At 48.4% G+C, this 24,231-nt stretch overlaps 1 long non-coding RNA gene across 1 annotated transcript; it reads left to right on the top strand.

The window, feature by feature from the left end:
* The first annotated feature begins 2,045 nt into the window (after window positions 1–2,045).
* LOC129867239 (uncharacterized) lies at window positions 2,046–22,393 on the top strand. The gene is made up of 3 exons (XR_008761593.1): window positions 2,046–2,239; window positions 2,867–4,236; window positions 20,747–22,393. It is a non-coding gene; the product is annotated as an uncharacterized LOC129867239 (long non-coding RNA).
* Window positions 22,394–24,231: the final 1,838 nt, after the last annotated feature.

The following is a 24,231-nucleotide window of genomic DNA, read 5'->3' as shown; positions in this document are numbered from 1 at the left end:
GGATAGGGGGGTGCTCCTTCTGCTGTTTCCTGAAGTCCACGATCATCTCTTTTGTTTTGTTGACATTGAGTGTGAGGTTATTGTCCTGACACCACACTCTGAGGGCCCTCACCTCCTCCCTGTAGGCCGTCTCATCGTTGTTGGTAATCAAGCCTACCACTGTTGTGTTGTCTGCAAACTTCATGATTGAGTTGGAGGCGTGCATGTCCACGCAGTCGTGGGTGAACAGGGAGTACAGGAGAGGGCTCAGAACGCACCGTTGTGGGGCCCCTGTGTTGAGGATCAGCGGGGTGGAGATGCTGTTACCTACCCTCACCACCTGGGGGCGGCCTGTCAGGAAGTCCAGTACCCAGTTGCACAGGGCGGGGTCGAGACCCAGGGTCTCGAGCTTGATGACGAGTTTGGAGGGTACTATGGTGTTAAATGCTGAGCTGTAGTCGATGAACAGCATTCTCACATAGGTATTCCTCTTGTCCAGATGGGTTAGGGCAGTGTGCAGTGTGGTTGCGATTGCGTCGTCTGTGGACCTATTGGGGCGGTAAGCAAATTGGAGTGGGTCTAGGGTGTCAGGTAGGGTGGAGGTGATATGGTCCTTGACTAGTCTCTCAAAGCACTTCATGATGACGGAAGTGAGTGCTACGGGGCGGTAGTCGTTTAGCTCAGTTACCTTAGCTTTCTTGGGAACAGGAACAATGGTGGCCCTCTTGAAGCATGTGGGAACAGCAGACTGGGATAAGGATTGATTGAATATGTCCGTAAACACCCCAGCCAGCTGGTCTGCGCATGCTCTGAGGACGCGGCTGAGAATGCCGTCTGGGCCTGCAGCCTTACGAGGGTTAACACGTTTAAATGTGTTACTCACGTCGGCTGCAGTGAAGGAGAGTCCGCAGGTTTTGGTAGCGGGCCGTGTCAGTGTCCTCAAAGTGAGCAAAGAAGTTGTTTAGTTTGTCTGGGAGCAAGACATCGTGGTCCGCGACGGTGCTGTATTCTTTTTGTAGTCCGTGATTGACTGTAGATCCTGACACATACCTCCCGTGTCTGAGCCGTTGAATTGCGACTCTACTTTGTCTCTATACTGATGCTTAGCTTGTTTGATTGCTTTGCAGGGGGAATATCTACACTGTTTGTATTCGGTCATGTTTCCAGTCGCCTTGCCCTCATTAAAAGCTGTGGTTCACACGTTCAGTTTTGCGCGAATGCTGCCATCAATCCACAGTTTCTGGTTGGGGAAGGTTTTAATAGTCGCTGTGGGTACAACATCACCGATGCACTTGCTAATAAACTCGCTCAACGAATCAGCGTATTCATCAATGTTGTTGTCCGACGCTATGCGGAACATATCCCAGTCCACGTGATCGAAGCAATATTGAAACGTGGAATCCGATTGGTCGGACCAGCGTTGAACAGACCTGAGCACGGGCATTTCCTGTTTTAGTTTCTGTCTATAGGCTGTTAGCAACAAAATGGAGTCGTGGTCAGATTTTCCGAAAGGAGGGCGGTGGAAGGCTTTGTATGCATCGCGTATGTTAGAATAACAATGATCCCGGGTTTTGCCAGCCCGGGTCGTGCATTTGACATGCTGATAAATTGTATGTAGCCTTCTTAAAATCCCCAGCTACAATAAATGCAGCCTCAGGATATGTGGTTTCTAGTTTACATAGAGTCCAATGAAGTTCTTTCAGGGCCATCGATGTGTCTTCTTGGGGGGGATATACACGACTGGGATTATAAATCGAAGAGAATTGCAGCATTTGATTGTAAGGAATTCTAGGTCAGGTGAACAAAAGGATTTGAGTTCCTGTATGTTGTTATGATCACACCACGACTCGTTAATCATAAGGCATACATCCCTGCCCTTCTTCTTACCAGAGAGACGTTTGTTTGTGTCGGCGCGATGCGTGAAGAAACTGGGTGGCTGTACCGACTCCGATAACATATTCCCAGTGAGCCATGTTTCCGTGAAACAAAGAACGTTACAATCTCTGATGTCTCTCTGGAAGGCAACCTTGCTCGGATTTCGTCTAACCTTGTTGTCAAGAGACTGGACATTGGCGAGTAGTATACTCGGGAGCGGTGTGCGATGTGCCCGTCTATGGAGTCTGACCAGAAGACTGCTTCTTCTGCCACTCCTGCGGCGCCGTTGTTTTGGGTCGCCGGCTGGGATCCGATCCATTGTCCTGGGTGGTGGTCCGAACAGAGGATCCGCTTCGGGAAAGTCGTATTCCTGGTCGTAATGTTGGTACGTTGATGTTGCTCTTATATCCAATAGTTCTTCCCAGCTGTATGTAATAAGACATAAGAATTCCTGGGGTAACAATGTAAGAAATAATACATAAAAAAACAAAATACTGCACAGTTTCATAAGAACTCGAAGCGACCATCTCTGTCGGCGCCAGCACAGCTAAGGCAGTGAAGCAGAGTTTGACTGTCTCTATTGCACAGTTTTTGTTATTTTAGGGGGTGTTACCTATATACTGGTAATTGCAAAATACCCCAAACTTGGTGGACCTTTGGGGTTGGGGATATTGGAGGTTATTGGTAAACAGGATTATGTTTATGAATTCCACCAGCGCTATGCTGATTTTTATAATAGGACCAGATGCTGTCACTGGCTGTAGGGAAAGCATCAGACTAATAGCTCAGATTACAGTTGCCAGTTTTTTTCCTGCCTGACACTCAACATTCTCCCATTTCAGCTTTTCCTCACGGAGGGGGGGGGGGTTTGAAGTTCATCTCACAAATTGAGATGATGCCAAAATATTCACCCCCCACATCTCCCTGATCAAAGCACAGGATTGACATCTGGAGTGGGCAACTTAAACTCAACTTGTTGTTTTTCTCCTTGTCTCTTGTTGTTTGTGTGCAGGAGGAGGAGAAACAGAGAGAAAGAACAGTCGGAAGAGAAGGAGAGTGGGAGTGGGTGGAAGGAGAGGAAAAGAATGGAGCAGTGAGTGGTGAACCAGGGAGCAGGTGAACCCAGTAGTGGATGGCCATAGGCTCTCTGGCTCTTCTCTGCTCTGTGCAGGGGTCTCAGGGAGCTGGCTGGGGCCAGCCAGGCAACGGCGGAGTGGGCAGGCGAGTCGAGGCGAGGCAAAGCAGGCTCTCATCCCTGCTGGCAAGTTGCTCCTCGGCAGCACGGAGTAGCAAATCAATATGGAGGAGAGAGGCTAGCAGGGGTCGCCCAGCACTGCCCCTGGCCCTAGAGCCCAGGGACCCAGCGCTGCCAGCCCTCTCTTTCCTCTCCCAGTCCCAGAACCAGCCAACCCGCACTGTGTGTGTGTGTGTGTGTGTGTGTGTGTGTGTGTGTGTGTGTGTGTGTGTGTGTGTGTGTGTGTGTGTGTGTGTGTGTGTGTGTGTGTGTGTGTTTGAGCACGTCTGTGTGTGTGGTTCTGCCGGAGGGGCTTTCCTGGCTCAAGACCACTTGATATAACTTTGCCTGTGAGCGAGAGAGCGAAGGAGAGAGAGAATAAAACATGGACGTCAAAGGTCTTTTCCTCCTATTTTTCCCTCTGATTACTCGTTTCACCTGACTGTTTGAATGAGAGTTCAGTGAAAAGGCCTCTTCCATTGAATTGAATTGAACAGGCGTCTCTCGTCAGTCCCCCTCCAGTCATGTACTGTACAGCCACCATGCTCTCCACGTCTGATGAACCAGGATAAAAGGCCAATTTGAACTACAGATTCAGATTAAATCTTGCATTTTTTGCCTCCCATTTTCTTCCTCATGACTCAGGTTACTATCAGAGGATATGGCAAAGGTTATTGATCTAAATGGAGCTGGTTTTAGTACGGTACCTTTCACTGTATGTGGTGGTTACGTGCTGTAGTAGTAACTGACTTCACTATACAACTGAACTGTATTCAGGAGTGAAGGAGTCGTAATTGAGTGAAAGATGAAAAGGACTGTGGACATGTTTCATAATGCCTGAACAGTGGCCTTCTCCACCAGTTCTATTTTTCCTTCATAGTTGAAGAATCCACACAAGAAGAAGCCCTATCTTTAGATACTCAAAAAACAACCAAACATTCCAATGGAATGAAAATGACTCAATCATTGCTGAATGGAAAGGGTGAGATGCAAAATGCAGAATTTTAGTTTTTCATTGGGGAAGAAAAGGATTGTCCATATCTGCTGGGCTGGAGAGGACAAAAGGGTCAGAGCTAGTTTGGGCCTGAAACAGGAACAGCTGCACAGAGAGAGATCTACAAACAACACAATGAGGCAGACTTCACTTGGTAAGTAGGCCTCCAGCTATACTGTTCTATTGTTGGAGCCTTTTACACAGATGTGACATGTAATGTGACAATAGCTGGGTATACATTAAAATGCTATGTGAAATGTGTTAGGAATATTCATCTTCTTAGACAAAGACAGACTACAGTCCCTACTGACTAATATACAGTATACAGTACAACGCAACACAGACTATTCTCCTACGTTTTTGCTGTTTGCCTTCATCAAACATAATGCCCAGAATGATGTCATTGAATGGTGCAGTAGTTGCGTTGCTCACAGTCAAGTATTTTCAAGATTCCCGCGCCAATCTGCTGGCACAGAGAGACAGGCGCCACACTGTCAGCCCGGCAATGCCTTGTTTCCTGCCTACAAAATGGCTGCCCCGGCTGCCAGCTGTTTGCTCTGCCAAGATGGCGACTGCGGACAACTTTTAACGGCCACCATCTGCTTAATCACGAAGGGGGTATGAAAAATATCCCCTAATTGCATTTGCATATATGCTTGATTCTTAACCCCCCCTGACTTGTTCTCCTAAATAACCAGGCTAACACTGAGGGTGTTAGCAGAAACGATGCATGTTGCAGAGGGAATGAAAGCACTCAGGAGAATTACAGAACTAATGTTTCTCATTGTTGTGCCTCCTCTCTTTCTTTCTCTTTCATTTCCTCCCATCGTGTTTTTATGTGAGCCGTTGATAGCATTACTGTTGCCTCTTTTGATATGAGTGAAATATGGGGCGGCTGCTCTGTCTGTCTGCTCTGTCTGTCTGCCTGTCTGTCTGTCTGCATGTCTGTCTGCCTCTCTGTCTGTCTGTCTGTCTGCTTGTCTGTCTGCCTGTCTGCCTCTCTGTCTGTCTGCCTCTCTGTCTGTCTGCCTGTCTCATTGGGCCATATGTGACATCTGTTAGGTAGCCTCCTAACACACTGTTAAATCCTCACACTGTAAAGTTCAATAGAGGGGAGGCCCAGCCCACCCCTGCCTGGCCGGTCCAACTCCAGACAACCACCAAATAATGACCTCATTAGCATGCACAGCACTCCCCGCTATAGGGCCTGGTGCGCTGCTGCGTCGTGGGACCCAACAGTGTACATCCTTCACACAGTGCTCAATTCCCCCACACAATGCCGCTGCTTCAAACTCATTTTATTACGCCTTGTCAAAGCACCTGGTATCAGGGGTATCAGGAGGGAAACACCGGGCGGCGCGCTAAACGTGGATTAGGCAATATATTTGTGCTTTCTGGTCTTAAAGTGGTGTTAGTGGGGATGGATGTACTGTCATCCTGGTTTTTATACTGGACAGTTACACTTTTGCAATCTTAGCGTTTTCACAGACATTTTCACCTGTCAATGGTAATTACTGCACTGAGCCCTCTGAATGATCTGTGTCCCGGAAATAGGATATCATCCGCTCTAAAGCCCTTTGATGTGTTTCTGTCTGTCTGTCTGTCTGTCTGTCTGTCTGTCTGTCTGTCTGTCTGTCTGTCTGTCTGTCTGTCTGTCTGTCTGTCTATGTGTGGGGAAGTGAAAGCCCTGAACCCCACAGCTGAGCAGAGGGGGGAACATAGTACACACACACACATACACACCTTCCACATACGGACTCGTCTCCATTGGGGAACCATGACAAGGAACAGAAGCCCATCTAATCAAATCATTTTTACTCTCACTCCCATAACTCGCAGCAATTTAATCACTCTGGAAAACCCTGATTAGCATTCGGGTAATCACGACCACAATGCAGTGTGTGTGTGTGTGTGTGTGTGTGTGTGTGTGTGTGTGTGTGTGTGTGTGTGTGTGTGTGTGTGTGTGTGTGTGTGTGTGTGTGTGTGTGTGTGTGTGTGTGTGTGTGTGTGTGTGTGTGTGTGTGAGTGTGTGTGTGTGTGTGTGTGTGAGTGTGACAGTGTGTGTGTGTGTGAAATATTTTTGATAATCCAGAGTGAGAGCAGAGAGCATCCATTGTTGATCCTATAGAATAACACTAGATACTGTACAGTACTATACTATAACTAAGGCAAGCAAGATGGAGGATACAATACATTTAGTGAAATCCCTGTAAATTCATGTTTATTAATATTGCCATGTCATTGTGGTAGCACCTTGAAAATGTATTAAGTTCTTTTACTCAGAGGTGTTTTGGTGGTTGTCATATTACAGTTAGTGAGCGACATAATACCCATCGAGGGAGAGTGACTTGAGCTAGCCTCGCCTCGCTAGGCTACATGCGCGTTTACTTATTCAATGCAGGGTGTCTCATTCCCCTATCTCCCTCTCTATCAGGTCAGTTTAATCAAGCTGCCTTTCTAATCAGCCCAGACTCTGTGAGGAGGGGGACGTTGTGGAGGAGAGCGCTTAGCGGTTAGCTTTGCCCACGCTACCCTGTTAGCACGCTAAAATGCTAGGCTACTGTATCCTGTCTCCTTTGTGGATAAAATGGCAGCCAGGCCTATGGCGTTGTCCTGTGTAGCTGAGAGTTGGCTGGCTATGGGGGGTGGGGTCTGACGGGAGGGGGTGGGTCTAAGGAGGTTCTTGGGGGGGTACCATGTTGGGGGTGGGGGGGATAGGGACAGGAAGAGGGAGAGAATAGTGTGTCTAGGTCAGTGGGTGTGTGTGCTGGTGCCTCATTTGCATATTCAGAACAGCTGGGTAGCCTATATGTTTTCAGCAGCGCCAGACTAAAATGGCATACAGACATACACACAAGCCCCCCCCCCCCCCCATGGACTCCCCCTCCCTCAACACACACACACACACACACACACACACACACACACACACACACACACACACACACCACTCCAGATCCACTGCCATTTGGGCTCGAATCTGGACATTCAGGCTCTTACTTGAAAACACAAAAACACCCGTACCTCATAGCTATGCACCCTCTACCTCTATCCCCTAAAACAGGAAGGGCTTTTGTTCTTTAAGATGTGTGTAAGTACGCCACTCCAATTACGCATAATTCAACAGAAAGAGAGGAGGGAGGGAGGCTGGGTGCAGCACATCCTGCTAGAGCTGGAGCTGGGGCAGGCAGAACAGGAATGCAGTGTGTGTGTGTGTGGACTGTGAGGTGCCAGAGTTGAAGGAGCACACACCTCTATCAGCAAACATACAGCCATATAGTCCCCCCACCTTCCATTACTCACTGTCCGTACAGATAGGACGAAGACACACACACACACACACACACACACACACACACTACCATTCACTTCTTATTTGGCTTTGTCGCCAAGATGTGGCAATTCAGAACCTAAAATATAGTTTGGCAGCACCAGTTTTAGTTATGTTTTGTATTTAATCAAGTTATGGATTGAGTGAGGTGGTTTAATGCTAGCTTTGTATCTTAGTGTTGCTAATTCCCCAGAATAAGTACACATTACAGTAAATACAAAATTGTCTCCCCATACATTTTAGAAAAATGTATGTTTTAGTAGATGGGAATTGGATTGGATTAATTAATTCCATCGTCATAACCGGCAGAAGAAGTATGAAGATATTTTGTTGTCAAAGCATACTGTCACCTCAAAAACTAAATATATACAATATCTATAGGACAAACCACTTCTGCCACAGAAAAAGAATCCTTCTATTTCTAGTGTTCATGGTGTTGACAGATGACTAGCTTATGTAGGATATTTCCTGTGGACCACTTCAAAGTGTTAGTGGTGCTGGTGTTAGGGGGCACATTGTTCGTTAGTGTGTGACTGCAGCCTCGTCTCATGAAGCTTCCCTCACTGTGTGCCCACAGCTTTTATTTGCTTAGATATTGATTGAATGTGGTCCACCCACAGAAGGAATAGTTGCTGAAAGCATTTACAGCCAGAGCCCCAACCTCCCAGACCTGCTTAGCATTTCCTTGGTTTTGTGTTCCAACAAATAACTGGTGCATGCTTTTACATTGCCCTACTTTCTAATTATAATCAAAGATCATTCATATGCGTACATTCTGTGTTTAGTTTTTAAAAACATCAATGTGGAAATGGGATAAATATGTTTTTTTTTTCATGCTTTCATCCCAAACATTTGGAAAGACACATCTGTGCTGAATTGCGATAGGTAATGGTATATTTTATAAAAGCAGAAATAAAAGCATACATAGGTAGGTTGTCAATAGGTTGTCATTTGTAAGTTAACTAGCATAGTTTCATGTTATTATTATTATGTGAATAAGAAGCTGCTGTAACGGCGTTCCTCTCTCTCTTCATAAGAAGAGGAGGTGTAGTGATCGAGCCAAGGCGCAGCGGGTTGTGAAAACATGATGAGTTTTATTTATAAGACGAAACGAAACAAACTATACTTGAAATAAACTAACAAAATAACAAAACGAAAGTAGACAGACTTAATACGACGAACTGACATAACACACGCAGAACGAACGAACAAGTACTTACTACAAAGAACGCACGAACAAACCGAAACAATCCCGTATGGTGTAACATTGACACAGAAACAGGAGACAATCACCCACAAACAAACAGTGAGAACACCCTACCTAAATATGACTCTTAATTAGAGGAGAACGCAAAACACCTGCCTCTAATTAAGAGCCATACCAGGCAACCAAAACCAACATAGAAACAGATAACATAGACTGCCCACCCAAGACACATGCCCTGACCTAAACACATACAAAAACAACATAAAACAGGTCAGGACCGTTACAGAACCCCCCCCTCAAGGTGCGAACGCCGGGCGCACCAGCACAAAGTCCAGGGGAGGGTCTGGGTGGGCAGTTGACCACGGTGGTGGCTCCGGCTCTGGACGCTGTCCCCACACCACCATAGTCACCCAACGCTTCTGTCTACCCCTCGCAATGACCACCCTAAAACTCACATCCCCTAAATAAACGGCCAGCACCGGGACAAGGGGCAGCACCGGGACAAGGGGCAGCACCGGGACAAGGGGCAGCACCGGGACAAGGGGCAGCACCGGGACAAGGGGCAGCACCAGGATAAAGACCATCACCGGGACAAGGGGCAGCACCGGGACAAGGGGCAGCACCGGGACAAGGGGCAGCACCGGGACAAGGGGCAGCACCGGGACAAGGGGCAGCACCGGGACAAGGGGCAACACCGGGACAAGGGGCAGGTCCCTGCTGATATACTCTGGCAGATCCTGGCTGGTAGGGATCGCCTCCCATGGGAACAGCTGGAGGTACTGAGGAGAGCAGAGGCTACCGGAGAGAGGAACCGGAGCTATGAGGGAACGCGTCTGGCACGGAAGCCCAAAAAGCCCGTAAGTAATTCCCAAAAATTTCTTGGGGGGGGGGCTAGGAGGTAGTGGGCCAAGGGCAGGTAGGAGACCTGCGCTTACTTCCCAGGCTTACCGTGGAGAGCGGGAGTACGGGCAGGCGCCGTGTTACGCAGTAGAGCGCACGGTGTCTCCTGTAAGAGTGCATAGCCCAGTGCGGGTTATTCCACCTCCCCGCATTGGTAGGGCTAGATTGGGTATTGAGCCAGGTGTCATGAGGCCGGCTCAACGCGTCTGGTCTCCAGTGCGTCTCCTCGGGCCGGCATACATGGCACCGGCCTTACGCATGGTTTCCCCGGTTCGCCTACATAGGCCGGTGCGGGTTATTCCACCTCCCCGCACTGGTCGGGCGACCGGGAGCATTCAACCAGGTAAGGTTGGGCAGGCTCAATGCTCAAGAGTGCCAGTACGCCTCCACGGTCCGGTATTTCCGGCGCCACCTCCCCGCCCCAGCCTAGTACCTACAGTGCCTACACTACGCACTAGGCTATCAGTGCGTCTCCTGAGCCCAGTTCCTCCTCCACGCACTCTCTCTCCTCAGTGCCTCCAGCTGTTCCCATGGGAGGCGATCCCTACCAGCCAGGATCTCCTCCCATGTGTAGCAACCCTTTCCGTCCAATATATCGTCCCATGTCCATTGCTCCTTCTTTTCCTGTCCCTTACTCCAATTACTCCGCTGCTTGGCTCTGGAATGGTGGGTGATTCTGTAACGGCGTTCCTCTCTCTCTTCATAAGAAGAGGTGGTGTAGTGATCGAGCCAAGGCGCAGCGGGTTGTGAAAACATGATGAGTTTTATTTATAAGACGAAACGAAACAAACTATACTTGAAATAAACTAACAAAATAACAAAACGAAAGTAGACAGACTTAATACGACGAACTGACATAACACACGCAGAACGAACGAACAAGTACTTACTACAAAGAACGCACGAACAAACCGAAACAATCCCGTATGGTGTAACATTGACACAGAAACAGGAGACAATCACCCACAAACAAACAGTGAGAACACCCTACCTAAATATGACTCTTAATTAGAGGAGAACGCAAAACACCTGCCTCTAATTAAGAGCCATACCAGGCAACCAAAACCAACATAGAAACAGATAACATAGACTGCCCACCCAAAACACATGCCCTGACCTAAACACATACAAAAACAACATAAAACAGGTCAGGACCGTTACAGCTGCTCTGCAAGGTAGTGTTTACATGTGATTTATTAGTTATTTTCTTCCTTTTGAGACATACTGAGTTTCTTCATTTCTATTCTAGTTATCTGAATGTTTATTCTAAGCATATAGCCTCATGATAATGATCTGATATTTTGTAGTGTTTTTGTAATCATGTACTTGAGGGAGCTATTGTATCATTGCCAATTATTGGCACATTTATTAACTCAAAACAAAATGGCCTGCATTTGTAATTGTGGAGTCCTCAGCCCTTAGTGACGGACGGACAGCCTCTGTAAGAACTGACTCTTAAACAGCACTGCTGCTTTAAAATGTAAAATCATACAAATGATCATTGTAGACATAACTCCTCAGCCATCGGAGAAACTAGTGAACAACTTACTAAAGAAGAGTTTCTTTAGTAACGCTCAAATACAGAGAGCTGGTTGGCTGCTGATTACAGACAGCAGAGGGAAAACAGTCAGGCATTTATCCAAGTCACTGATTATGTCATTTCAAAGAGCCCAAACACTCAGCTACACAGACAGCTCTGAGAGCTGAATTATGAAGCGGGAGTAGGGAGTGGAATGGCTGGAAAATGAAAGGGAAATGGAGTGCTGTATGTGTGATAAAAGCTCCGCTTGGCTGGCAGAGGACAAGCTCAAGTACAGGCCTGAGATCTGGACCATAATGAAAATATGAGGGGCTGAGGGGGCGGTCTGAAACCTGCAACACATCACACACTGATCAGCACCAAACACACACACACACACACACACACACACACACACACACACACACACACACACACACACACACACACACACACACACACATACAAACACTGATCAGGACCGGACACACACCTTACAGCCCAGCATGTTGCTTAACTCGTAACATTATCCCCAGCGTCAGCACAAAGCTCCACTCAACACACACTATACACCAACTCCCCTGTCTATGCTTTTTTCCACAAGTTGGAGTGAAAAATCAACCAACAGCTGAAATAACTGCTACATCTGAAAGGGTAATAATTGTGGGGTGATTAAAGGGGGAAATTTAAAACCAAAGGGGAGAATAGTGTGAAAGAAAGGAAAGAAGAAACCGGCTGAAATAGAAGGCAAATAAAAAGTACATGTTTGATGACTGAGCTGTATCATCAGACAGAAGCAGCCCATCACAATTCACCACATAAAAATTATATTTCACCATTGTCTCAGAGCAACCCCAAAAGAGGGGGATGATAACCAAGCGTGGGAACGGGGGGGAAATTATGGGGGGATCCAGTCAGGCAAATGGCTAGACGGCCCAGCTGCACTGACTTCCATTCAGGAGCAGGTGAAGAAGGACCCTAAGGGTCAAGGTCAGAGGGGGGATGTCGTCTGCTGTGCAGCCTGGCCTGTCTGGGTGCTGCCTCAAATGTGTTTGCTTATTTTATAAGCTGCTACTTATTGCCTCCCGGAGACCCCCTCCTCCAGACCTCCACCTCCCCCAGTCTGGTAGAGAAAGAGACAGACTATGTTCCCTTGGGCTCGCCGTCTCGGTCTATGTGGCTGGTCCCTACTGAGGTTAGTCATGATGCTGACTGCACATTAGGATGTGTCTCAGACTTGTTGTCATAGATGCTTTTGCATACAGTAAGCAAACATACACATGGATGTATGCTTTAATGAAATGTACATAGAAACAATTCGATTTTAAAGTAGGTGGTATTGTGAAAGTAATTTTTATTCTGTTGTATGGACCTATCTTTTACTAATTATTTTGGGAACCTATTTCTTTTTTATATTTACTTAAAAATAATAATGTATTATGGCATGTTGGTAAGACAATCTGCAAAGAATATCACTTTGGAATTTGAGACATATTACATTTTTTATAGCACTAAGTCACTAATAAATGGTTTACATAAATAGCCTTATCATTGCTTATCATAAATATTCAGATACCTTATCATTGCCATATTACGGCATTCGGTGTGCTGAACCATGTATACACACAGTACAGTACCACTACCCTTCAGCAGTGTAAACAATGATATCCCTTTAAGAGGAGGGACTTTACTTTCTCTGTTTGGCAGAGAAAGTAGGTGGTAGATTCCATTATTCACAATGGCTTCTGCTTCATTAGCCCGGCTGAAAGAGAGCCCTTCTCCCCATCACTACCTCAATAGACCTATCCCCCTGTCCTCTCCTCTGGAGGAACCGTACCCCCTCCTCTCCTCCCCTATCCTCTCCTCCTCTCCCGAACCTAATCGTCTCAACTCATGCTGAAATATAGCTTAGTAACAGCATGTTTGTGAGCCCCTCTCTCTCGTCCCCCCCACCACCGCAAACTCTCCTTCTCCCGTCATTCTCTCACCTTGGTCCGCCACCCACCCACTGCTTAAATCCCTATCAGCATGTCAACAAAATGTCTGCTCAGCTGGGGTTGACACACACACGGGTACACATTTAGCTTTGTCCCTGCTGACCCCTTTCTCTCCACACTCTCTCTCACCCCCCCTCTCTCTGTCCCCTCTCTCTGTCCCCTCTCTCTGTCCCCTCTCTCTGTCCCCTCTCTCTCTCTCTCTCTCTCTCTCTTTCTTTCCCCCTCTCTTCTCTCTCTCTGCCCCCCCCCTCCCCTCGCTCTCTTTCGCTCTCTCTCTCTCTGTCTCTCTCTTTCTTTCCCCCTCTCTTCTCTCTCTCTGTCCCCCCTCTCCTCTCTCTCTCCCCTCTCCCCCCCTCTTTCTCTCACTCTCTCTCTAGTTGTGATGTATCTTAAAACAGAAGATGTAGTCTAGTTGTTGTCTGTGTTTTTGCCTGCGCATAATAATATTGCTTAAAATGTATGTTCTGAGATGAGTTGTGTAAAATAGTGTCAAATTTGCTGATATTTCATTATAATATAAACATAAACATTTTCCTTTCCAAGTGTATTTTATCCATTCTACAAACATGCTTAACCTTTTAATTGCCTAGATACATTAGTATAAATTGTACATGGGATGAAGTAGATTTGAACATGAAAATGTTTGACATGAACTTCCATAATGGCCAATAATGATTTATTACACAGCAATACATTTTGGTTTGAAGTAATGCTACGTTGTCAATATGCTACCGTTTACTTCAAAAGGCCCCTCTTGTATTGGCATCCATCATATCAGCTAACATGAAGTCTACCGTTTACTTCAAAACGCCCCTCTTGTATTGGCATCCATCATATCAGCTAACATGAAGTCTACCGTTTACTTCAAAAGGCCCCTCTTGTATTGGCATCCATCATATCAGCTAACATGAAGTTGCTGCTGCTGCTTCTAATTGTTATTCTTATTATTCACTGAGGTAGCAGCCATTTTGGGATTAGACAGATAGCTGCCTATCTACGATGCTAGAGATACAGCAGCACGGTGCTAGTGGTGTCTCGTTAGATGTGTGTATGTGCAAATAACATTTGTGTGAGGGATAGTGTGTGTGAGTACTTCAGGGCTTATGCTGTAAGTGTACGAAGGTCTGATTTTGTCAGTGGGTACATGTTGGTGTGTGTCCATATAGATCCGTGTTCTTTGTCATATGTTGTACCCAAGTATATCTTGCTGCAGAGTGCCTAGCTGGTGTCAGCCTCGTAGGCAGTAAAAGTGTATTTGTTCAGTCAGTCTCTGTGCTGTGGTGTCTCTGTACTGTGGTGTCTCTGTGCTGTGGTGTCTCTGTGCTGTGGTGTCTCTGTGCTGTGGTGTCTCTGTGCTGTGGTGTCTCCGTGCTGTGGTGTCTCCGTGCTGTGGTGTCTCTGTGCTGTGGTGTCTCTGTGCTGTGGTGTCTCTGTGCTGTGGTTTCTCTGTGCTGTGGTTTCTCTGTGCTGTGGTGTCTCCGTGCTGTGGTGTCTCCGTGCTGTGGTGTCTCTGTGCTGTGGTGTCTCTGTGCTGTGGTGTCTCTGTGCTGTGGTGTCTCCGTGCTGTGGTGTCTCCGTGCTGTGGTGTCTCCGTGCTGTGGTGTCTCCGTGCTGTGGTGTCTCCGTGCTGTGGTGTCTCCGTGCTGTGGTGTCTCCGTGCTGTGGTGTCTCCGTGCTGTGGTGTCTCCGTGCTGTGGTGTCTCTGTGCTGTGGTGTCTCTGTGCTGTGGTGTCTCTGTGCTGTGGTGTCTCTATCACCCCTATCTACCACTGATGTCATTAGCGAAGAGAGAACATTGGCACATTGGGAGCCCAGCTTATATGACAATCCTCTGCCACTGCCTCCTCCTCCTCACCGCAACATAAAACCTGCATCCTCACCGCATACTTTTTTGATACATTCTCAGCGGTGGCCAGCCTCTGCCAGCGTAGCACAATCTCTATGTAAATGTATTCTGATTCATTTGCTGCCATCAAAGACCATCAGCTCGGGTGGCTGGAGGAAGAGGGCTGAGGCGGGGAGGAAGGTGTTTCCACACTGGGCTATAGCTGTCTGGGCTTGTGTTAGATTGCTGTTAATGCTAGCGGCTAGGAGGTGTACCCCTGCCAAAAACATCCAAAAAACCCTATTAAACACAGTTTATGTTGGGTTGTGATTTACAAATGGGCTTTTGCCTTTGGTGTAGCACCCCTGTGTCACTCTGCTTTTCCATCAGGCACGCAGCAGACAGCTAAAGAATAGAATGGGGGGTGGGGGGGTCCTCACTCAGCAAGCGTAGGGTGACGGGAAAGGGGAGGGATGGAGGAAGGTGTGAGTGTTTCCAGCTTTGGGGGGACTCCTCTCTACAACGCAGTTTGGTGTTCATTTTGAGATATTCCTGAGTGCATCGACACAATCTCTCGCTCTCTCACGCACACGCGCACACACACACACACACACACACACACCCACACACACCCACACACACCCACACACACACACCCACACACACACACACACACCCCCCCCCAGTATCTCTATTGTTGTGAACTTTACTTCATTGCTATTTATTTTACTGTCATCCTGGCTGTTGTGTGAGACTGTGGAAGACTCCGTACATGAGACAGGCCTGTTGTTTCCATTGGAGGATGAACATACTGCAGGTTGATGCTGATGTTCTTATTGTTTCTGCTGTAGGAACTCCACAGTCCTGGGAGGACATGAGTCAGTACTGACTGTATCACAGAGGACCAGAGAGGATGGAGCTTGTCATTGACCTGCTTTTAATAATCTAGTTAGTCTAATGTAGGATCTATCCATGGTCATCAAATATGATCATTGTGATCTAAAAAACTGTAATATAAGATATTGCAGGGGGATTAGAATTTTTTGGACATAATATTGAATGTATTACATGTTTCATAGATAATACTAGTTGTGAGAGAAATGTAAATCATTTTAAGTTGAACTATGAGGCAGCCCACTGAGTCGTTATTTTTGGATCGTGGTTAGGAGAACAATCTCAGTTATACATCTTATACTTTCTATCTTTCTTGCTTTCAAGCTGTTTTTCTTGCGACTTCACTTTTTTCTTTTCTTTTTAGTCTTTTTTCTTCTCCTTGTGCCTGTGGAGACGTGGAATGGAGTGTGCTTTGCTGAGTCCATAAAGAGGCGTTTTAAAAACCTGTGTTAACAGACGAACAATGGTTAAATGAGCCCCCCTCGGTGAGGGGCTGGTACCCATGGGGACTCAGCATGGCACTCTATTGGTCCAGCTCTCCCCGGTCCCCCATTCACCACTCAGTCATGGTCACTTATGGTGGAGGGAAAATCACACGATTCATGCGACGCGTGATCCAATGACATTTTAATGAGCCCCTACTTTTTTGTTGGGCCAGACTGGACGGACTGGATGGACACAACTTCCGGTTTCCCCAAGTTTCTGTCAGTCAGGTCAAACCAAACTTTATCTCTCTCTCTCTGTCTCTATCCCTCTCTTTCCTCTCTCCCTCTCCACTCCTCTCAGGCCTTTTGGCCCACAAGGACCAGAGACAAAGCTCCCACAGGCCAGTAGCAGTCTTTATGTTGCTCCTGCTAGTAGTTACCATGACGATGTCATCAGAGAACCACCCTTTCTGCTGCCACAATATAGTTTTTCTTTGTGAGCTTGTTTACAATGAACATTTTTATATGCATAAAAAATGATGTAACGGTTGATCTAAAGTGAATGTTGATACTTGTGGGATTCAGTACATTTACTGATCAACATTTTGAAAGGAGACAACTTATATAGTATCTGTGATTATTTTCCAGTCTCATTTTTCATTATGACAGAACAATCTCTTTCTGAGGCATCACATCACACCATGTATCACACTCATGTGTCCTATGGTGTGTGTACAATATGTCAGTGTTGTCTGTGTGGTGTGTGCATGGTTAAGAAGTGTCATTAAACTGTCTGACCACATCACCACACTCAACCATCATCTGGCCGTCCACACACTGCAACCACCAGGCTCATACCACAGGCCCTGGGCCAACAGCACAGCAGCACACACAAACATCCAGCATACGCCAATCTCCCTCTGCAGAGCCTCCCCACTGAGCTGCCTGTCTTTCTCTCGATGCAGCCTGCTTCTCATGAGCCTCACTACTAGCTGACATTGGTGGCTGTGGTGGGGATGCAGAATTAGTATGCAGCAGAGCAGACAGGCCTCCTGTTCTAATGGGGAGCCCAGAGCAGAGCAGAGTAGAGCGGAGTAGAATAGAACAGAGCAGAGCAGAGCAGAGTAGAGCGGAGTAGAATAGAACAGAGCGGAGTAGAATAGAACAGAGCAGAGCAGAGTAGAGCGGAGTAGAATAGAACAGAGCAGAGCAGAGTAGAGCGGAGTAGAATAGAACAGAGCAGAGCATAGCAGACGGAGCAGCATTCTACCGGGGGATTGAACAGCACCTTCCCTCCTCTCATCCCCTCTCAGCCCCGGCCTGTCCCAAACCTTAATGGGACATCAGACAGACAGACAGACAGACAGACAGACAGACAGACAGGCAGACAGACAGACAGGCAGACAGGCGTCATTGAGCACAGAGCCCAGCCACCCCACCCCCTCATCCTCCCTCCCCTCCCCTCCTCCTTCTCCATCCTCCTCCTACCCTCCCCTCCCCTCCAAAAATACACCCTCTTTCGCACCATGGATACCCCCTCAGTCTCAGCCACCCTCCAGTGCTATTGAGGGGGTCCTAGACACCCTCCACTCCTCAGCCAAACTCTGCATAAATGATGCTGATGCCTCTGTGCAGTCCTTTCAGCACCCCCACGCTGTTTCCCATCCTCCCCTGCCCCCTGTCATTCCCTTCTCCCTCCCCTGCCCCCTGTCATTCCCCTCTCCCTCCCCTGCCCCCTGTCATTCCCCTCTCCCTCCCCTGCCCCCTGTCATTCCCCTCTCCCTCCCCTGCCCCCTGTCATTCCCCTCTCCCTCCCCTGCCCCCTGTCATTCCCCTCTCCCTCCCTTGCCCCCTGTCATTCCCCTCTCCCTCCCCTGCCCCCTGTCATTCCCCTCTCCCTCCCTTGCCCCTTGTCATTCCCCTCTCCCTCCCCTGCCCCCTGTCATTCCCCTCTCCCTCCCCTGCCCCCTGTCATTCCCCTCTCCCTCCTCTGCCCCCTGTCATTCCCCTCTCCCTCCTCTGCCCCCTGTCATTCCCTTCTCCCTCCTCTGCCCCCGTCATTCCCTTCTCCCTCCCCTGCCCCCCGTCATTCCCCTCTCCCTCCCCTGCCCCCCGTCATTCCCTTCTCCCTCCCTTGCCCCCTGTCATTCCCCTCTCCCTCCCCTGCCCCCTGTCATTCACTTCTCCCTCCCCTGCCCCCTGTCATTCCCCTCTCCTTCCCCTGCCCCCTGTCATTCCCCTCTCCCTCCTCTGCCCCCTGTCATTTCCCTCTCCCTCCTCTGCCCCCTGTCATTCCCCTCTCCCTCCCCTGCCCCCTGTCATTCCCCTCTCCCTCCTCTGTCCCCGTCATTCCCCTCTCCCTCCCCTGCCCCCTGTCATTCCCTTCTCCCTCCCCTGCCCCCTGTCATTCCCTTCTCCCTCCCCTGCCCCCTGTCATTCCCTTCTCCCTCCCCTGCCCCCTGTCATTCCCCTCTCCCTCCACTGCCCCCGTCATTCCCTTCTCCCTCCCCTGCCCCCTGTCATTCCCTTCTCCCTCCCCTGCCCCCTGTCATTCCCCTCTCCCTCCCTTGCCCCCTGTCATTCCCCTCTCCCTCCCTTGCCCCCTGTCATTTCCCTCTCCCTCCCCTGCCCCCTGTCATTCCCCTCTCCCTCCCTTGCCCCCGTCATTCCCTTCTCCCTCCCCTGCCCCCTGTCATTCCCCTCTCCCTCCCCTGCCCCCTGTCATTCCCCTCTCCCTCCCTTGCCCCCTGTCATTCCCTTCTCCCTCCCTTGCCCCCGTCATTCCCTTCTCCCTCCCCTGCCCCCTGTCATTCCCCTCTCCCTCCCTTGCCCCCTGTCATTCCCCTCTCCCTCCCTTGCCCCCTGTCATTCCCCTCTCCCTCCCCTGCCCCCTGTCATTCCCCTCTCCCTCCCTTGCCCCCTGTCATTCCCCTCTCCCTCCTCTGCCCCCGTCATTCCCCTCTCCCTCCTCTGCCCCCTGTCATTCCCCTCTCCCTCCTCTGCCCCCTGTCATTCCCTTCTCCCTCCTCTGCCCCCGTCATTCCCTTCTCCCTCCCCTGCCCCCTGTCATTCCCCTCTCCCTCCCCTGCCCCCTGTCATTCCCTTCTCCCTCCCCTGCCCCCTGTCATTCCCTTCTCCCTCCCTTGCCCCCTGTCATTCCCCTCTCCCTCCCCTGCCCTATGTCTCCCCACCCCCAGTGTCTCCGCAGCCCCCCAATAGCCTCCCCAATATAATACCCTGATAAATCAGCCAAGCCTCCTGCTCCACCAGGCCAGACCAGGTTAAGCCAGACAAGACCAGGTCAAGCCAGACAAGACCAGGCCAGGCCAGACAAGACCAGGTAAAGCCAGACAAGACCAGGTCAAGCCAGACAAGACCAGGCCAGGCCAGACAAGACCAGGCCAGGCCAGAGCAGACAGGTTATTGTTGATGTCTGTCTGGTAGTAACTCCTGGTAGGACCTCCTCTCCAGACCCCCACAGATGTTCTGGAGGATGTGTGGTATTAACACAACAGGACTGTTTAGGGTTGTGGTGCCTTTTCCTCCTGGTGAGGAGTTTCTTTCTCTTGGTTGTTATGATAAGAGGGTCACAGTGTCTGGTGAGTCTGTGTAATAATGATGTACTGTATCGTTTGGTCCTCGGCTCTCTTGTTGTTAGAGATCTAACCAGATACGGCGTATGTATATCATCTACATTTGCACAAAGAAATCACATAACTGTCACAGAGTTCTTCAATGGTGTTACATCAGATCATGTCTGCTAATGGTTAAAAGCCCTTACAGAATCCCCCCATGCAGTCTCATCCCAGAGAAGAATGATAATTAGGTGACAGTCCCAGACTCTGCATCCTCCCTCCCTTCATCCTCTGCGTTATGCAGCGTAAGCGATCGTGACATCAGTTTATGACCAAGCAGGGCACAATGTCTATGACGTGTATGTGTGTTTGGGAGCAAGGAGTGGGGTCAGTGTGTTTGTGTCTGGATCCTAATCCCAGAGGTGTTATCAGCCTGGTCCGGGTGATGAGGGTTCTCCTATAGGCTGCAGATGCTGGGGGTCAGCCGGTGTGCCCAGACAGTCCCTACTCTGACCCTTGACCCCTAGCTCAGGGGTCACCCTAAACACTGATACAGACGACTGATACACACACACACACACACACACACACACACACGGTAGTAAACAACAACAGCACAGCGTTGCTGGGGAGGGGAGTAGACACACACACACGGTAGTAAACAACAACAGCACAGCGTTGCTGGGGAGGGGAGTAGACACACACACACGGTAGTAAACAACAACAGCACAGCGTTGCTGGGGAGGGGAGTAGACACACACACACACACACACACACGGTAGTAAACAACAACAGCACAGCGTTGCTGGGGAGGGGAGTAGACACACACACACAACGTCACACTGCACGTGTGTACATGATCTAAGGGCACCTTTAACCTGTCAATCAACGCATGCTGATGTTTTAGATGTTTGGATTTGAACTGGTGTACTGTCCATGTAGAAATGTTCATTGTCCTAATCAGATTCTTCTGTTGTCTTGTGTTTTTCAGATGCTGAGGCTACAATGGCGATGCAGTGAAAGGATCAAGCATCAATGTCCTGACCAGACCAGACCAGACCAGATCTGACCTGACCTGACCTGACCAGACCTGACCTGACCAGACCTGACCAGAATAATGTCCTGACCAGATCTGACCTGGCCTGAGCAGACCAGACCTGACCTGACCTGACCTGACCAGACCTGACCAGACCTGACCAGACCTGACCTGACCAGACCTGACCAGACCAGCATAATGTCCTGACCAGACCTGACCAGACCTGACCAGACCAGACCAGACCAGACCTGACCAGACCAGACCAGCATAATGTCCTGACCAGATCTGACCTGGCCTGAGCAGACCAGACCTGACCTGACCAGACTTGACTAGACCTGACCAGACCTAACCAGACCCGACCAGCATAATGTCCTAACATTTACATTTACATTTAAGTCATTTAGCAGACGCTCTTATCCAGAGCGACTTACAAATTGGTGCATTCACCTTATGACATCCAGTGGAAACCTGACCTGACCAGCATAATGTCCTGAACTGACCAGACCAGACCTGACCAGACCTGACCAGACCTGACCAGACCTGACCAGATCTGACCAGCATAACGTCCTGACCTGAACTGACCAGCATAATGTCCTGACCAGACCTGACCATCATAATGTCCTGACCAGACCAGACCTGACCTGACCAGACCTGACCAGCATAATGTCCTGACCTGACCAGACCTGACCAGACCAGCATAATGTCCTGACCTGACCAGACCTGACCAGACCTGACCAGACCAGCATAATGTCCTGACCAGACAAGACCTGACCTGATCAGACCTGACCAGACCAGACCTGACCAGCATAATGTCCTGACCTGACCTGACCAGACCTGACCAGACCTGACCAGACCTGACCAGACCAGACCAGCATAATGTCCTGACCAGACCAGCATAATGTACTGACCAGACCTGACAAGACCTGACCAGACCTGACCAGCATAATGTCCTGACCAGCCCAGACCTGACCTGACCAGACCTGACCAGACCTGACCAGACCTGACCAGACCAGCATAATGTCCTGACCAGACCTGACCAGACCAGCATAATGTCCTGACCATACCTGACCAGACCTGACCAGACCTGACCAGCATAATGTCCAGACCTGACCAGACCTGACCAGACCTGACCAGATCTGACCAGACACAGAGAAGACACAGAGAAGTGTGATTGGAATAAGGGTCAGTAAAAGGATTATCAAAGTCCGGAGGATTTAGCTGATCACCTAGTGTTTATTAGTGGACAGGTAAGGAGGAGTCTTAACATGGAAAGGTGAGTTTATACAAGGTGGATATTTAAAAAAAAATCATTTTATTAGATCTAAATGAAATATGTTTTAACCAATTTTATGTGGATATTGGTTGAGGCCCTAAGGGATCATTTGCACCTCTGTAATTTAGGGTAAAGCATTTAAAAGTAATACATTTGATTTGCTCAAGATTTTTTAAGCCTTTGCACTGCAGCTTCATACTTGTATCAATATAATGCTCATATCATTGATTGTAATAACAATTTTTTATGTAAAAATTAAGGGATGCTTCATATTTCATTATTTTGTGGTAAAAAATACAAATAAAGTGAACGTATTTGCAAAAATAAAAGCTGCCTCAACTATTTTACTTTATCTTTACATTTGAATGTATCAAGGGACAATATTGAAGTTGATCAATGACCATACAGTGCATTCGGAAAGTATTCAGACCCAGGACAACGACCCTAAGCACACACCCAAGATGATGCAGGAGTGGCTTCAGGACAAGTCTCTGAATGTCCCTGAGTGGCCCAGCCAGAGCCCGTATTTTAACACAATCAAACATCTCTGGTGAAACCTGAAATAGCTGTGCAGCAACGGTCCCCATCCAACCTGACAGAGCTTGAGAGGATCTGCAGAGAGGAATGGGAGAAACTCCCAAAATACAGGTGTGCTATGCTTGTACCATCATATCCAAGAAGAGTCAAGGCTGTAATTGCTGCCAAAGGTGCTTCGACAAAGTACTGAGTAAATGGTCTGAATACTTATATAGTTGAGGTGAACCTTCACCCCAGTCGGAGGTCCGGAGCGCTCTGGAGCAGATTTTCATCAAGGATCTCTCTGTACTTTGCTCCGTTCATCTTTGCCTCGATCCTGACTAGTCTCCCAGTCCCTGCCGCTGAAAAACATCCCCACAGCATTGTGCTGCCCCCACCATGCTCACACTGCCCCCACCATGCTCACTGTAGGGATGGTGCCAGACATGACGCTTGGCATTCAGGCCAAAGAGTTCAATCTTGTTTTCATCAGACCAGAGAATCTTGTTTCTCATGGTCTGAGAGTCTTTAGGTGCCTTTTGGCAAACTCCAAGCGGACTGTGTTCTTGGGGACCTTCAATGCTGCAGAATGTTTTGGTACTCATCCCCAGATCTGTGCCACGACACAATCATGTCTCAGTGCTCTACGGGCAATTCTTTCGTCCTCATGGCTTTGCGCTGACATGCACTGTCAACTGTGGGACTATCAGAACTCAGGATAAGACCCAGATGCAGACAGCTAGAGTCACAGAGGCAAAAGAGGTCCGTAAACCAGGGCAGAGTCAGTAAGGTACAGAACAGCATGGAGGTTCGGGGTCAGGACAGGCAGAGGTTCTTAAACGGGTCAAAGTCAGGTAGGTACAGAACAGCAGGCAGGCTCGGGGTCAGGGCAGACAGAACGGTCAGAACCAGGGTAACTAGGGAACAGAACTTGAGAAAGCAGGGATACAAGAAAACACGCTGGTAAGACCTGAGAAGACAAGACGAACTGGCAACAGACAAACAGAGAACACAGGTATAAATACACTGGGGATAATGAGAAAGATTGGCGACACCTGGAGGGGGGTGGAGACAAGCACAAAGACAGGTGAAACAGATCAGGGTGTGACAGGGACCTTATATAGACAGGTGTGTGCCTTTACAAATAATGTCCAATCAATTGAATTTACCACAGGTGGTCTCCAATCAAGTTGCAGAAACATCTCAAGGATGATCAACGGAAACAGGATGCACCTGAGCTCAATTTTGAGTCTCATAGCAAAGGGTCTGAATAATTATGTAAATTAGGTATTTCTATTTTTAATACATTTGCCAAAAATTCTAAAAACCTGTTTTCGCTTTGTCATTATGGGGTATTGTGTGTAGATTGATGATATCTTTGTTTTATTTAATACATTTTAGAATAAGGCTGTAACGTAACAAAATGTGGAAAAAGTCAAGGGAACTGAATACGTTCTGAAGGCACTGTATATGGCATACTGTAGGTATACAGTTGATGTTGACATGTGTCTGTTACCTGTTACTCCGTGAAGCATTTATTTGGGCTGCAATTTCTGATGCTGGTAACTCCAATGAACTGATCCTCTGCAGCAGATGTAATTCTGGGTCTTCCTTTCATGTGGCGGTCCTCATGAGAGCCAGTTTCATCATA

Source organism: Salvelinus fontinalis, chromosome 12 (assembly GCF_029448725.1).
Source record: "Salvelinus fontinalis isolate EN_2023a chromosome 12, ASM2944872v1, whole genome shotgun sequence".
NCBI lineage: Eukaryota > Metazoa > Chordata > Actinopteri > Salmoniformes > Salmonidae > Salvelinus > Salvelinus fontinalis.
Note: the sequence above shows the minus strand (reverse complement) of the source record. Positions and strands in the feature narration are given on the sequence as shown.